We start from the raw sequence: 14,255 nt of genomic DNA on the forward strand, positions 1-14,255 counted from the left end.
TAATACATTTGGTACGATGACCTTGTTCTTCATGAAATATTTTTGAGAACTGCCAATAAGTTCTGTCTGAATGTTACGTCCGTTACGGTGGAATTACCCAGAATGGATAAGGACATAGCAGCAAAGAAGGAACAGCAGAAAAAGAGGAGGGAAACGCTCGAACAACAGGGTTGAGGGACAAAATGGAGGGAGGCTTGGACAAACGATGTATGTGGGAAAGATGAAGGGATAGGGGTGGATAAGATGGACACAGCTGCAAATTCTCAAGAAGGAAATACTGGAAATTTAGAAAGAGTTGGCCTTGGGAGGGAGTAATGGAGATTGAAAAGAAGATGGGTTTGGATTGGGGGATGATCTGAGATGGTGGTGAACAGCTGTTTTGAAGATCTGGAGGGAAGAGTGAGATATTAAAGAGAATGTGGAAGTTGATTCCACAGGCAGGAGAAAAAGAGGAACAAATGAGTGCAGGTGAGCAGTGATCCTGGATTTTGGGAGTTTCACTGGAGGGGGATTGATGGTGGATCACGTATGCTCTGCAGAAAGCTGGGGGGGGGGGGCATAAAGCACAGAAAGAGCAGATGAGGAAAGCCCAGAAAGGAGGTTACATGCATTAGAGGTTTCCTCCTTTTGTCTTAACTGATCTTTATCCCTGTCATGAAGATGTTCCAGAGTTGAAGATACAGTATCTTGTGCATATTGAGTGATTCCCTCAATTTGGATCAATTCTTCAGATTTATTTTCTCGTAGTCTTTGCTCAGTAATCATCTGAGGTTGTCCTTCAGTTAGAAGCTTATAATAGTCATAATATGGGTCATGTGTTTATTTTGTCCTCACCAGGGTGACTGGGAATGTTTGGGAAAGGGGGGGGGGGTTAATTTGGAAAATTAACATTGATTAAAGGAAGAGAATGGGGAAGGATAGAAAAGAGGGGAAGGAAATTTCGAAGGAATGGGGAGAGAATGGAAAGATTGGAATGAGTTAGAAGGAAGGGTAGAAGTGTGAAAGCATGCATGGAACACATCATAAGGAAGAGGGGGGGGGTGGATGGTAGTCGTGTTGAAAAAATATTATTTTAAGCACATAATAAATAGATTCCCTGAATAACTATTAATAAAAATTTGGTATTTTGTTAAATAATTTATTAAATCATGATTATGTCAGTGAGCGATTGATCTCAGGCCACGATAACCCCCCAAATTAGAATGATTTAATTTTCCTTCACCACAATCGACCACTGATTCTCCCCTCCCCCTCCCTCTCACTCCCTCCAACGCTACAGATTTTAATGAAAAAATTAAAATATTTAACTTGTATTGAGCACATCCCCACCCCCCCTGTCTCCACCACCCATTCTTCCTCCCTTTACACTCACATATCATAACCTGTCTCTCGAACATCGAGATAAATGTATCATATTTTATCACATTCTATTAGGCTCAGGTGAGATATTGATTTGATAATGATCATATTTCCCCCCACCCTTCCCCACTTGTCTAAAGAGAGCTTCAGTTCTGACCCATTTTTATACTTCCAGCACTAAGTGCACCTTAAATGCTTTCTCTGCCTGATATAATCTGTTACAATCTTGTCATTGAGTAGGACACCTTAATTTCAAACCTTGCTCGGTGTAAGTCTGCAAAGATAAGACCAAATTCAAAGCCCCAATTGTAGCTCTGATCATCAATGCACTTCAAAAGGGTTAGAAATTGTGAAAAAGGTACAATTTGGTCATTTTCACTGCAGGAGGATGGGAGGGGGGATAGAGTGGGGGTGTTGAATAAAGAGAAAAGGACGAAAAGGGAGGATGAGAGATTAAAGAGGGGTATGTGGGATGAGTGGGGAGAGAATGGAAAGATGTTTGGGAGGGAATAATGGGGATTAAAGGGAGTAGAGGGAGGAGGCATGTGTGGGGTTAGGGGTCAAGATTTCACCACATTTGCTTGCATAATAAATATATCGCCCGGCACCACATTTTTTACCCATCGTGGATGATGTGTGTGACACATTCACAAGCTCTTTGGCCTTTCTTTGAAGTGTGTGTGTGTGTGTGTGTGTGTGTGTGTGTGTGTGTGTGTGTGTGTGTGTGTGTGTGTGTGTGTGTGTGTACCAGTAATATGGAATCATCTTCATGGTGCTTTAATGGTTTGCCTTGATTTGTTCAATGACACGCACTTGAAAAACCATGTGTAACCCAAAGGAGGAGGTAGCAGGAAATTACACCGAAAGGCCTGAGCCCTTGTCTTGAGCTGTAAGGGTGGGAGCTTGAGGCAAAAGGGGGGCATTAAGCAGCCCCCAAGGAATAGCCAGTGGCAGACAGGGGGCTTAGATTTCACAATTCATGGCAATAACTCGTAATTACGACAATGAAATGATTGCAGGTGAGGCTTGCCAAAGACTTGCCGGAGTCTTTGCAATTCGTCGTCCAGTTGTGTTTGTACACTCCTTTACCTCGATACCCCAATCTTAGACAAACATGCCACGGATGTGGTGCACTTGCTTGAAACTAGAGTCAGAGCTAAAGGAAGAAATTATAAAAGTGTATAATTACAGACAAACACCATACTGTTGAGATAACTTGACCCTTCTCACTTTCATCTCACCCCCAATAAGTTCCCCAAGTGCAATGGGAAAGCAACTTTGAATGACAGAATAGCTTGTAGTATGCAAAAAAAAAAATGGTTGTGGTTGGTAAGACCATATTCAAAAATAAAGTTGCCACCAACGAGGACAGCTGTCCATCAGGTAAGGCTCAGGTGGTCTTCATCCGGTACCGGTGCAGGCATTGTATGCCAGATGCAGGGATGAAGACCACTCGGTGGTTGAGACGTCAGATCTGGGTTTTACTTTGCTGAGCAGCTATACGAGTTACCTCCACCACCGAAGGTTGATGGAAGTTATGTTTTCACCCCTGTCTCTGTCTGTCTGTTTGTTTTTAAACAGGATATCTCAAAAAGTTGCGAACGAATTCGGATGAAACTTGGTAGACAAGTTTGTTAGGTGACACGAACAAGCTGATTAAGTTTTAGTTGAGATCCGAATCCAGATCCGGCCCATCAGTGGGATAGAAAATGTAAACGAATCAACCTCAAGGCGGAGGTGTGCACTCTATCAAGTGGCCTTCCAGTTGATGATGCCTTCATTTTTGAGCTCGTGGTATAGCTTGTTATAATTTCTCAAGGAAGGCTGGGAATAATTATTTGGCTCCAGGTTTTTTTGCCGCACGGCTCCTTGGAAACGTCGATGGACGTTTGCTTGTCATGCGGTTGTTCTGCACCTGGACTAGCGGACAAAGGTGTATACAAATGCAGGCATTGGTGGGGAGACTATTAAAAAGTAGTCTTTACTCTCTACCCTGGCTTTGAGTTACAAAGCAAACATTACTTGAGTGTGTACCCAACGGGTTCAAAATTACCCAGCGCACGTTCCCTCGAGATTTGTATACGAGTATTAGAAACACCGCGATGCTTTGGTAAGGTCTAGTTCACAGTTGCTTGCCAATGTTTTTTTCAAGAAGCAGGTGCTTCTCTTCGGCAAGAACTAAATTGGTACATGAAAACCAATACTCCCTGTGACGATTTTCTGTAGGTTCTAGATTTCCTATGTTGTCTTAAGAGGTCTTTAAGGTCTGTAGTGATGTTCATAGACTCCTATTTCATTGAACACGACTCACAAAACCACAAACATTTTTGTTTGGATTTTTCTCTATTTTCATAATGAGTAATCGGGCTTCACTCTGTCCTCTTGTGATGTCACCGACGAAATAATTTCCACGCTTGAACGCCATTTAACCTACAGAAGGCAACTCTTTCGAGCAGATGTTCCCCAGACAAGTGGTCATGTGGTCATCATAGTTCTTTTCTTTTTTTTTTTTCTGTGTGTGCTGTTTCTCTGCAAGCTGCAAGCAGGGAATTTGGCCAAGATACCAGCGCACACTTGCACACCTGTTCAAACGATGTACCGCGGCATCTTTAATATCCGCAACATAAATGCAGGTGGGGCAGCTGGCTTTACACCTGCATCCAAAGGACCCGGTGCTCCTAGATGTAGCACCCTCTGCTAGCACTGCATCAAAATGGAAGTGATCCTTCATCGTTGCAAATAGTCGGCATCACACTGGCCCGTTAACCCTCTGAGGGCTAGTGACTGGATCATTAGTTCACACCGTTCACTAAGGTTACAGATATGTAACTATTAGTGTCAATATGACATACAGAGCATTAAAAGGCATCAAATAAAAAACAATTCGTTCATCACCAACCTCAGTGGTTTGAAATGGTAGTACTGACCCATCTATGCTTTCGCAGCACCAACGCTCGACACAGAGTATGGTCCCAATGTCCTCCTCCATCAATGGCATGAGGAGGTTTGTTTTCCAGCAAAGCAGATCCAGAGTCTTAAACAAAGTAAATCTGTTAACTTAGGGGGAATGTCTTTCTGAATGGGGCAACAGTTTTTCTATGAATTATTTTCCATACAAGATTGAGGCTCATTAAAGAACAGATTCTGGTCTCCCTCTGCCCTTCTGTCGGTCATGCACCAGAGAATGTGCCTCACTTCTGGTCTTGCTGCTCACCCACCGCACTCTCATCCCTCTATCCTCTCCCAGGCTGCCCAGGTCACGTGCTTTCTTCCAGAATCCCACACCTTTTCTAAGGTGAATGCATCACCGCTATTCCTTTATCCGTTAATTATGTCATCTGCGGAACCCACTCAATGTATCTGTTGTCTCGTTCTCCTCTTTCCAGTCTTCCAACATCGCTGCCCATTGTCACCTCATGCTTACTCGCATGTCCTCGCATACTCTCTTCTTCTATCACTGACTCCACTTCCCCCATCCATCCATTGGGACCATACTCTGTGCAGAGCGTTGGTGCTGCCTAAGCGGTCTCCTTGGCTATTGGTCACAATCCTGGACCGGTCGCCTCTCAGACACAGGATACCAGCAAGCTGGCACTCATTTTGCCGACCTCGGAAGGATGACAGGCAGAGTCAACCCCACCTGGTATTAATTCAACTTCCGAATGGGATTTGAACTAAGGATCCTAGGATCCCAAGCCCACCACCCTAACCACTTCCCCCCTCTCCTCTTTCCCACCATTTTCCTTTCTGCCACTCATCCTCTGATGTTCAATGTCTTTGTCTCCATTCAATTGTTTAGCTCTGGCTGTTCGATCGTTTAGTTCCTCCATGAGTCTTGATTTCTGATTTTCCACAAACTCGTAAGTTGTCTTTGCCCACACAGGATTCTAAACGGGATAGTGATGGAGACGGCAAAAATGCAAATGGCATCTTCTGTCATCGAGCCAGCAAGCTGAGAGCAACAATTCACATTTATTGCCACATCTGATGCAATTTAAATGCTCTAATGGTGTCGAGGTGCTTCTTTTGAAACTGGTTTTTTTTCGATATGTGTTGCTTTTTGATGCCTCGGCCTCGAGTTTTGATCCATAATAAAAAAAACTTTTATTGGTGTCAAAGCCAGTGACCAATTGAAAATTAATTATAGTAGGAGCCAGAAGGATTCTCACAGTCCAGATATCTTGCAGCCAGATCTACCACTGTGTTCATGTGGACGAGTTAATATTCTTTAACACTCCTCACTTTCACATTTTCCTTTTTGTACACCGCTCCTTCCCAATTCCATATCCAGGCAATGCACGATGCCATCGCCGGGCGCCGAAGGAAGGGAGTACTCAGTTTTCACTCCGTTTGAGATTTCGTAAGTATATTGATGACTTCTGTCATCTGTTTGTGTGTTTGTTTGTGTGTGTGTGTGTGTGTGTGTGTGTGTTTGTTTGTAGGCACGATAACTCAAGAACGGAAGAAGCTACCAATGTCAAATTACACCACGTGATTCAGGAGGGTGATGCCTCGCGCTGATTAGATTTTGGTCAAAATCGGTCAAAGGTCAAGGTCACAGTGAGGTCAAACATTCGATTTGTGATGGTTTGGTACAGAATCATCGTAGAAACTTCTGGTTTGCGTCGCTACCTTCTCTAGAGACAGCTTTTATTAGACAAGGTCAGAGGTCAAGTTGACGGTTTCGTAAGTACCAGTCTATGACTGCTTGTTTGTTTGTCTGGGTGATATCTCAGCCATCCTTTAATTGAGGAAGCTGAAATTTGGGAACAAAAGTGAAGATGCTCTTTGGCAAAAACAGCATTTTTTATTTTTTGATAAATCAATTAATTGATTAATTACTTAATTATTATCGATTTATTAATTTCTTATTTATTTTATTTCTCATCCTGGCAATATATCAGGCACCTTTTGACCGAGGAAGCTGATATTTGGACACGACAGTAAACAAGTGATTTGGTTATGAAGAATATTTTTGATTGATTAATCAATTAATTATTTAATTTTTCGATTCATTACTTAATTTTCAAAAAGTTGCAGATTCGGATGAAACAGTGGTGGTTTAGGCATGCTATAAGCCAATTGATGAAGAAATTAATTATTTTACGATTATTATTTATTGATTTTAATTCTGCAGTTAATCCATGAATTATTGTACACTGCTCCCTCCAAATTCCAGCTCCATGTGCTGCAAGGTGGCATCGCCAGGTGCCAAAGGAGCCCCGGCGAGATGTCACGTGCTGGAGGATTGTTATTTATTTATTTATTTGGCATGGGGGTGGCGTATTTTGAATGTTCCGGTACTTGTTTTAAATTTTCTTTTGACAGTGTTTAAGGCTCATGGACATGCCTGTACAATATGTACATATTGTTACGGATTCGCGCCCGCCGGCGTGCTGACGGCCACGTAACTCGAATCGCGGCACGTCGCCCACCGGACGGACAATCCAGTCGTGACCCTCTCGGACTAACGCCGGGAACCAGTCACGGGTGGACCTTTCGGTCTCACCGCGATCGAGCCAATCGGCCCCCGCGTGGGATAGGGTTGCTCGCCAAATTCGACCTACCTAAGTACCCACACGGAGGGGAGACCGGGCGATCGCACCTCGCCGCAGGTCGACTTCGGACACGGGCCACTTAAGCGACCCGTTCCGTACTATCGGGATAACCGAGCGGTGTTATTCGTCGGCCTCTGGTTCGATTAATTATCGGGCGTCTTAGCCCAGGACCAACCCTTTACGTGAAGCAAGATGGGGATTCAATGAAAGAAATGACGAAGCGAAGCGGGAAAACAGTTCAATAATAAGCACATTTATTTCGCGGCACACGGGAAGCACACATATACAATTCCACAAAAAGCACATGGAAAAGAAGAAGAAACACAATGCAATTTTACACAAAAAGCAAATGTAAAAGAGAAGACACAATGCAGAGCTATCCGACTACCGAGCACACGGCAACACTTATACAATTTTACTTCACAGACGGCGCCGACAACACACACACTCAAAGCAAAGAAAAAGAACACCCTCAAGGATGAGGCGGGCCTGGGGCCGAGACCGGGTCGGGCCTACCCGTCTGATGATGAGACGCGAAGTGGTGATGGTGCCTCAACTCCGCGGGCCTCGCGGACAGTGTCTGGTAGGGGGTGGGAAAAGGGGCCCCCTTTGTCGCACGATCTCAGTGCGGGGGGGAAACAGGAGGGGGTTGCTGATGCTCGGGGGGAAGGAGGATTTTTATTCTGTCTCGGGTCCCGCGACGAGCGTCTCCACCTCGACCAGGTCGCGCCGTCGGCCTCCCGCCTTCAGCTCCCGGCACCGACGCGAGCACCCCCTCGTCCGTCTTCGCCGCCGCCACCTCTCCACAGCTCCGCCGACAACTCGTTCCAACGCACAGCTCGTTCCAACGCGCAACTTCCTTCCAGCTCCACCGACGACTCTCTTGAACTCCGAACTCACTCTTTCCAATGCACACCACCTTTCTGACGAACGCAGCCGCTTAAATAAGCCCCGTGGCTTCGCCTTTGACCCCCTGCCTTCGACCTTTCACCTCGCTCCCCATTGGCCCGAGAAAAAGTGTGCGTGAATGCTTTTTGATCCATGAATTTGCATATAGCGACCGCCCTCCAACGCCCTGGAGGCGGGGCCAAATTGCCCCTCGCTCACCGATTGGACAGAACAAAAGTGGGCGTGAGTCGTTTTTGATCCGTTTTTCTGCGGAAAGTCCGTGATGTTTTGTACACGCTGTTCGGTGCGCGCCCTGCACGAGTCCAATACCGGTACCCACAAGCGGCGCAAGAACGGTGGCGATGCGACGGTTGCGAGGTGTGACGGTAAAGGTCGTGGCTGTTGTGGTGAAGCGGCGTTGTGGTGGGTGGTTGATGTTGTGATGACTGCTGAGACGTGGTTGGTGGTGGTAATAATGGCGGTTGGTCCAAAATAAAGATAGTAAAAGAAAAACGGCTATCCTGAAGAGTCGCAGCACGCATGAATGACATTTATTCCCTCTAGACAACGGGTTTGGGCCTAACTACACATATACTTACCGAGATACCTCACCTAAGGGACCTGAATGGTGGTTTGCGAATTTGGTCAACCACAACACTACCCCCTCCCCTTTTTACAGACTCGTCCCGAGTCGTCAAATTTTCGTGTGCCAGCATGTGTAGTTTTCCCCTAGTACATTTTACCTACGGATCCCTGAGTGCGACATTCATGGTATTCGTGTCCCCAAAATAAATAACCTAAGGGCTGAGTAACTACCCAAACAAACTCACTCACACGGACGACTTAAATAAAATTGCCGGCGCTAAGACAAACATGCCGGGGGCGCACTCATATTTACAGTACATCTTACCTTAACTTACAAATTTTACACTAAACCATGGCCCAGGATCATTGAACTCTGCAAAAGGAAAGCAGTTAGCAGGGAGCCAGGCTGCTCGCATGCAGTCTCTGGCTCAAAACAATGCAGGTGACAGGGAACGTGGCTGGCTGCTCACACGCAGTCCAAGGCCTTCCTTTTTGAACTGAACGCAGTGAACCACAACGGTGCATGGGCTGCACAAACGCAGTCTCCGTGCCAGCTCAAGTGGCACACGCAATGAACACAACGAATGGATGGATGACTGGATGGACGCAAACACGGTGCACGGGCCGCCACTGCAGGTCCGTGTTGTAGCTGCCAACAGGGCAGTTCTTGCAGCTTGCAAACTGTTGCCTTGATCCTGGCGCACATGGCAATGAACAGGAGGGGCAAAGCAAAAATTGAACGGGGCTGGTGAGCAGGGGCAGTGGGCATGGCAAAGGCAGCAGGCAAACACAGCCCGCAGAAGAAGGCCGCTGCAGGCAAACACAGCCGGCAGACGAACTGGCCGGAACAGGCCTTGAAGAAAAACAGCCAGCAGATGAAGTGGCCGGCACAGGCCTTGAAGCAAAACACGGCCAGCCGATGAAGTGGGCCGGCCTCTGCCTTGCAGCAACGCAGCCAGCAGATGAAGCTGGCCAGCCTTTGCCGTTCAGTGGAGGTTGGTGGAGGGAGTGCGGTGGTGCTGGCCACTTGGAAGGCGGGCTCGGACCTACCTACCTGTCTCCCTCCCACCTATCGCCTTTGCCTGTCACTGTACATACCCACTCCCTTAATTTGTCAAACCCCAATTTAGCCCCAACTTATTTTTTTTTGTTGTTTTTATGTTTACTTCCCCACTATAAATCGTCCCCTAACCCCCTTTATCGTCCTTGTTCGGCTAACCTATCCTGTCACCTAGCCTACTCCCAACCCCTACGTTCCCTTCCCGGAGGGGAACAAGGGAGAGCTAGCGTCCTGTGTCGAGGCCCAATTCAAGCCTCAGAATGGCCTCCCCAGAGTTCGGCGATCTATAACCAAAGTGGGTCCAGCGGCCCACAACGAGAGCGAGGGGATGGATGGTGCGGAGGGGTACACTTCCTAATCTATCCTAACCATTTAACTGTTAAACTACCCCGGGGCTTTCAACAAGCGCCTCTCGCTTAAACTATTGGTTCTAACAACCCAGATTCCCGTCGCCTGTGTTGGTGTCCTCACAATTTCGGGCCTCGCCCCCCAATTTTCTCTCCGTGCCCTCACACGGTCTCATGGCTGGGACACGTGGCTCCCCTTGGCAGGCACGACCCTCTGCCGATTCTCCGACGATGGCACCCCCGGGCACTACACTGCCTCCGAGCCTACCAGCTCCCTAACACCGGGGAGTGCCCCCCATGGCACCTCCCCTGAAACGCACACGTGGCAAGCTGGCTTCCTGGGCCCCTTTCCGAGGGTCACCCATGCCCACAACACTGCCCACGCGGCTAATGGCGCCCCGGGCCCCCGCACCAAGCAGGCGCACCCGTGCCCACTACGCTATCCCGGCCCCCCATGGGCCCTTGGCCTACCACGGCCGACTAGCCTGGTGCCCGGGGTACCCACTCAGCGATACTCACCTTTCGCAGCCACGCTCCCAGCCCGTCAACAGGGCTCCTGCACCCCTCCAAATGGGTTTCGAGCCTACATTCACACCAACAACAAAACGACCTCCATTTTTCAATTTAACTAACCCAGCTAACTTACTTTATACTGACCCCGGGGTCCCTTGGGCGGGAGTCACTCCTCCCCCCAATCACTCATCGCACCATGCATTCCCCATTCACTCCACACACACAGACCCGCTGGCCTCACTCACTCAACATGTCTTCACCTCATAACTCACCAACAACTCTTCAACACACTCACCGCTGAACTCTGCTATCCTTCTATCTGCATCCCCTAACTAACTCGTGCTCCCACGTCGTCCCTTAAACTACAGCACGTTCCTTTTAACACTACGTAGCTAAGCTACGTCCCCTCTACACATTCACAAGTCTGTCCATGTCCTCAAATAATCCCATTAATTATTTACCCAACCTACATCTGGCTACAATCCCTCTACCTAATCCATTCCACGGACTCCATGAGGACTTACCCCTGCCCCATGAAGTCGGTCGAGCTAAGCTAACCCTTCCCCCTAACTAGTTTCCATCCTGTGCCCAGGGTAAGGGGGTCTTCCACCCCTTGCCCAGGAATCCTGTGCACCCGAAAGTGAGGCTTGCTTTTTTTTTTTTTCTTTCATGCGCACCACCAGCGCGGCAACTCGCGCTCGCACCTGCCCGTGACGTCATGCAGCTGCACGTGTTCCTCGTCCCTCCTTGGACGGTACCATCCGGCAGGGATACCCCTCCTGCCGGATTCCAACCCCACGTGCAGCCATGGCGTCACCGTGCGCATAAAAAAAACACAAGCCCCACGTCTCGAGGGGTTCCCCACGCGAACACATGTGCTTTGCCCGTTGGAGCTTAACACACACGATCGCGTGGAGAACCCGTCCGGTCCAAATCCGTTTACCTGCCTAAACTTTGTCCGTCCGCGGGATCGGCAAATCCACCGCGTGCGTTTCCGGACCGGGACTTCACTCTCGCAAGCGAGCACGTGGCGGCCTCGTGCGTTGCACAGCACGAACCTCGTGCTCCCTGCTGGGTGAACCCGGCACGGTCCCCGAAATAGCTGCAGCCGCTACTCGGCTTTCGTTCCTCTGTCGCCGTCGTCGTCGCCATTCGACCCACGCACACCTGCGTGTTACGACGCTCACACTCCATTCCATTAAATTCACACCGGGAGACGCGGCTGCGTGCTCCCGTATGCCCACCGACATCTCCCTTACATACCGCTCTCTCACACACACGGTCTCCCTTGCACTCGGCCGTTCACTCACGCGTGCCTCACTACTCACACAAACCATACTACTTACACATGCGGGGGCACTCACCCGCGGTGCCTCACTCACACACGGTGCCTCACCCACACACGCGGGGGCACTAACCCGCGGTGCCTCACTCACACAGGCCGTTTCATCCACACACACGGCCTCACTCACACACGGTGCCTCACCCACACACGCGGGGGCACTCACCCGCGGTTCCTCATCCACACTCGGCGTGCTGGGAAGCACACACTCCGGCACACTCGCCACCACACCACTCACACACGGGGTCGCTTCCACACACGGGGACGCACTCACACCTTGCACCACACACACAGGGACAACCACACTGGGGATTCGTGTCCCCACAAGGGTCTCCGGGGCCTCTATACCCCCCAAGCTCTCCGTGCACCTGTCCACAGCACTCGTCTCCTCAACCTCGCAAAGCACGACCGAACCCACCTGGTCGTGATCCGCTTCAAGGGGGCATACTCCCTCCCCTCGTTCCTGGAGGAGGTCATCCAGCTGGTCGCACCGGGTCTCCACCCAGTCCGCGAGCTCACCCCCATTATCCTCCACTACCTCCGTGTGTGTGTGCGTCTCTAAACCCTCATTATCATGCAGTCTCTCCTCTATTTTTTCTGTCTCCCGTGTCTCTATACATTTACAAGTTTCTGTTGTCTCCTCGTGTCTATTAGTCTCCGCTTCTTTCTGGCGTCTTTCCGTTATCTTTATGTAGGTCAACCTTGCTTTCTCTTTAAGTCGCTCCAGTCCTTCCCTGTTTTTCACTCCTTGCTCTTTCACGATCTCCGCGTACCTCATCCTTGCTTTCCGTATTAATTGTTCTTTTCTCTCCCTCCCAATTACTTTCACCTCGTCTCTTGTCTCCCGTGTCTCTGTACATTTTCTCTCCTTGTTCCTTATTTCTGTCTCTTCCTGGTTCCTTTTTCCTTCCCATCTGAATCGTTCTTTCTCTCTGAGCCCCATTAGCTGTTCGTTCTCCCTCCGGAGCTCCTCAATCTCCGTTGACTCCAATCTCGCTCTCCGTTTTAGTTGTTCAATTTCACACTCATATAGTTGTTGTTTTCTCTCCCACTGTTCCTCCTGCTCTTTGTTTTCCAATCTCATTGTTTCTTTCAATTGGCTCATTTCCTTCCTGTGTTTCATTTGCTGTTCTTTGTCTATCTCCTTGTACTCCAGCCTCAGCTTTTCTTTCAATTGGTCAACCTCAGATTCATGTTCTTTTTGTTTTCTATTCCATTGTTCCTCTCGTTCTTCCCTCTCCAATCTCCTTGTATCCTTCAATCTCCTGATTTCTCCTTCCTGCTTCATTCCTTGCTCCTTCAACTTCTCCTCGTATTCCAACCTATTTTTTTTCTTTTGTCGTTCAGTTTCAAATTCATACTCTTTCAGTTTTTTTATTCCACTGTCTCTCTTGTTCCTCGTTCTGCAATCTCATAGTTTCCTTTAATTGATGGATTTCTTTCTCCTGTCTCATTCCTTGTTCTTTCAGTACTCTTTCTTGTTCCTCATTCTGCAATCTCGTTATTTCTTTCAGTTGGCTGACTTCCTTCTCCTGTCTTATTTGTTCTTCCTTCATTACTCTTTTTTGCATCTCATTCTGCAATCTCGTGGTTTCCTTCAGTTGGCTGATTTCCTTCTCCTGTCTCATTCCTTGTTCTTTCAGTACTCTTTCTTGTTCCTCATTCTTTAATCTGGCCTTCGCTTCCAGCTGTTCGATCTGTACAGTGTGGTTCCTTAACGTTCCATTCTCTGTTGTCGTTCTTTCTTCTCTCACCATCCTCAACTCGTTTTGTAATTCCCTCTCTTTGTTTTGGTGTTTCTGTAACTCAGAAGCTTTCTTTTCCAATTCCTTTCTCATCTCCGCACACTCCGACTTTGCTTTGGCTTCTAATTGTTCAATCTGCTCAGTGTGGTTCCTTAACGTTTCATTCTCTGTTCTCTTCCTTTCCTCTTTTAACATCCTCAGTTCGTCTTGTAATCCTCTTTCTTTGTTTTCGTGTTTCAGTATCTCAGAAGTTTTTGTTTCCAATTCCTTTCTCAATTTGCGTGCTTCTTCACTCATTTCATCTCTTCTTTCCACCGCTTCCCTCCTCAATTCGTCCCTTTTTTTACTGTATTCATTTAGTTTTTTCTGCCATTCCTTTCCCATTCTAATCTCCCCTTCCAGGATTTCTCTTTTAAACTGGCTGCCCTTACCTCTCGCTTCAGTAGTTCCAATTCTCCATCTTGTTCGCGTTTTTCCTTTTCGAGCTTTGTTTTCCTTTCTCCTTCCTCCCTCAATTCTCCCTGCAGTTCTTCGAACTGTTCTGACTTTTCCAGCAATTCCTCCGACCTTTCCTCGAGCTGTCTCTCTCCTCTTTTTATCTTCCATTCTAGGCTTTCTCTTTCCTGATTGCCTGTTCTTATCTCTTCCTTCAATTGTTCCAACTCCCCATCGTGTTCACATTTTTTCTCTTCCAACAGTATTTCCTTCACTCTCTCCTCCAGTTCTTTGAACCGCCTTGCTTGCTCCAATAATTTTTCCATTAATTGTTTTACTTCCAAGTCGTGCTCCTTTTGTTTCTTTTCGAGCTCGGTTTTCCATTCTTCCTCCCATTGTTTCCTTTCCTGGGAGATACCAATC

At 47.8% G+C, this 14,255-nt stretch overlaps 1 long non-coding RNA gene across 3 annotated transcripts in view; it reads left to right on the forward strand.

Moving 5' to 3' along the window:
- Positions 1–14,255, forward strand: part of LOC147014706 (uncharacterized) — a 148,540-nt gene that overhangs the window by 38,153 nt on the left and 96,132 nt on the right. For all 3 annotated transcript variants that reach the window (XR_015050867.1, XR_015050866.1, XR_015050868.1), the window contains exon 2: positions 5,651–5,719. This is a non-coding gene — a long non-coding RNA (uncharacterized LOC147014706). The remainder of the gene's footprint in view (positions 1–5,650; positions 5,720–14,255) is intronic.

This window comes from Eptatretus burgeri, chromosome 13 (assembly GCF_056783735.1).
Source record: "Eptatretus burgeri isolate ZD-2024b chromosome 13, Ebu_testis_v1, whole genome shotgun sequence".
Classification (NCBI taxonomy): domain Eukaryota; kingdom Metazoa; phylum Chordata; class Myxini; order Myxiniformes; family Myxinidae; genus Eptatretus; species Eptatretus burgeri.